This window comes from Triturus cristatus, chromosome 1_2 (assembly GCF_964204655.1).
Source record: "Triturus cristatus chromosome 1_2, aTriCri1.1, whole genome shotgun sequence".
NCBI lineage: Eukaryota > Metazoa > Chordata > Amphibia > Caudata > Salamandridae > Triturus > Triturus cristatus.
This window is the reverse complement of record NC_140580.1, coordinates 982799996-982802916: the sequence shown is the minus strand read 5'-3', so window position 1 is coordinate 982802916 and position 2921 is coordinate 982799996.

The window sequence follows — 2921 nt, the reverse complement described above, 5'->3', positions numbered from 1 at the left end:
TCTGCTTCTCCGAGTCTGCTTCAGCGAAAGAGTTGAATTTGCTTCAGTACCAAGTGACACTTTACAAAACACACTGAACCAGGATGCTTAGGCACAGAGACCTTTTAAGACATGGGCAAAGTGGGCTCTGGCCCAGGACCCCAGCCTTTGAGGGTGCCCCCTGATAGAGCCAGCTCTGTTCTGCAGAGTCTCCTTCTAATGACCTTGAATAGTTCTTAAACAGTACTGTGTTAAATACTGTTTTCCTTTAATTTATTTTTTAAGGTGATATGTGAGAGTTTAGTACAGACATTTGCAGAGTAATGTTGTTTTTATGTAACATTCATATAAAAGGTTTATTTTATATCAAAAAGGACCTCACATATGAGAAATGGGAGGGTGTCACACAGATTATTTGCAGTAATATTAGTGAGCAGCTGCTGTGCTACAATATGGAAAGCACATGCCATTATCCCTGAATATTAGATGTAAACACATTTAGTATCTGGTCAAGTGTGCCTGTGCACTGTAAGTTACCTGGCCAAAGAGGGCATGAAAGAGCTGAAATCGGATCTCAATTTCAAAGCTGTTCCGAACAGGGGCCCCCAAAATAGGGTTGGCCCAGGGCCCCCAAAATCCTTAAGATGTCCCTGCATAGGCAGCAAGGATTTCAGTTAATTTTACACTGACAAAACTGCATTTTGCACCAGTTGGTGTTAGGTCCCAAAAGACATTTGGGCACTAGAACTTAGGAACCTGAAAAAGATGGCATTCGGGACAGTGGAAAATATGCACTGTTGTTCCAAAGACTACATTTCCCAGAGTCACATGCACAGCCCCAGCCAGTAGAGCACCAGCACAATCAGGCACTCCTCCAGGGCAATAATGGCAAACCTAGGGGCCTATTTATGAGGCAGTTTGGATTTCTCTTGCATGATGCTGCATGGTGCAAGAGCAAACCGGTAAGACAGATTCTCTAAATCATGCAAAGCCACTTTGCGTGGCTCTGAGTGAATATAGAATTTCGGGAGTAATGCAGCACAGATCGATGTGTTCCATTACTCTGCCCTGGGAAAGCGTTCCATGGGCATTGCGTGGGTGTTTCCATGCAACTCCCATGGATTTTGACGCATTCCCAGATTTATAAAAACTAGTAAACCTAGGGATGCATCAAAGCCTTACACCTTCCTACGGAGATGTAGCAAGGTAAAATATCTCAATTTCTCATTGTTTCTTCCTCAACCTATGTGTGCTGCATTCTGCAGCACACATAGAAAGCGAAATATGCCTCCCCGGATTGTTTTGTGCAGGAAGGTACACCTTGTTGCACAAAAACAATCCTGCATGCAATGCAGGCACTCTTGCACCATGGTGCAAGGGTGCCTGCGTTAGCACTAGGCAGCCCATTGTGCACCAGCGCATGAGAAAGGACAAGATTCCTGCCCTTTCACTGTCACGCAGTGCAGTGCAGCAAGGTGACTTGATGCACTGAACTATGTCACAAAGCTCATAAATGACGCCCCTAGAATTTCAACTCCACCTGTAGAGAGTTCCTTTGTCAAGCAACAGTGGTTGTTGTGACTGTTCACTTTTTGCTATTGTTCCCCCCTCGGCTTGTTCATTCCTTCACCTTTGTTGTTTTCTCCCTTATGTGGTGTCCCTCGATACTCTGGCTCCCTCACCCTTTGTTGGTGATTCAAGCTTTTTCTCCTCTTTCCAGTGTATCTCCATTTCTGGGCCTCTTCTCTCCCAGTGCAGCATGTGTTTCCATCTTCGGCTTCTGTGTGGGGCCTACTGGATGCAAAGGACTACTTACAGCATCCCCGAAGACTGCACCTTGATATCGTTATATCCAATGTTTATTCCATGTTGTTGTCCCTTTAGCAATTGTGTGTGTTCTGTCACCCTTAGGTGGAGAACTTGATATTCTCAACTTGTCCCAGAGACTTGGGCCTCAACATCCACACTCTCGAATCACTGAGTTCATGAAAATCAGTGCGAATGCCAGCACACAGTTATATACTTTATGCACTCTGGCTCCCTGAATTCATATATAAACACATATTTACCGTAACAAATGATCGCAGTCAATTGTATTTCTGCTCAGATACAAGGGACCCCCATTCAGCATTCAAAGACCGGTTGGACAACAACGCACACAACTGCAAGGAACTCTTCAACATCGTGAAAGAGCTTTCCAACCCCAGCGCAGGAAACAACGACATCACCCCATCGCAAGACCTCTGCAACTCCCTCGCTTCATACTTCCACAACAAGATCGCGGACATACATAACAGCTTCAACAACCAACCAACGCACACCATGACCGAACAACCACCCCCCACCACCACCCTCCACGCCTGGACCCCGATCAGCACCGAAGACACCATCCGCACGATGAACTCCATCCACTCCGGATCACCGACCGACCCCTGCCCTCACCACGTCTTCAACAAGGCCGACGCTGTCATCGCACCCCACCTGCGAGACATCATCAACACTTCCTTCGACACCACCATCTTCCCTGAGAGCTGGAAGCACGCCGAACTCAGCGCCCTACTAAAGAAACCTACAGCGGACCCCACCGACCTCAAGAATTACCGCCCCATCTCGCTCCTCCCGTTTCCAGCCAAAGTCATCGAGAAGACCGTCAACAAGCAGATGGCCGCCTTCCTCGAGACAAACGGATCCCTCGACCCCTCACAGTCCGGCTTCCGAGCCAATCACAGCACCGAGACCGCCCTCATCGCCGCCACCGATGACATCCGAGCCCTGATGGACAATGGAGAAACAGCGGCCCTCATCCTCCTAGACCTCTCTGCGGCATTCGACACGGTCTGCCACCGCACCCTAGTACGGCGCCTCAGCAACATCGGAATCCAGGACAAGGCGCTGGACTGGATCATCTCCTTCCTCGACGGAAGAACACAGAGAGTCCGCCT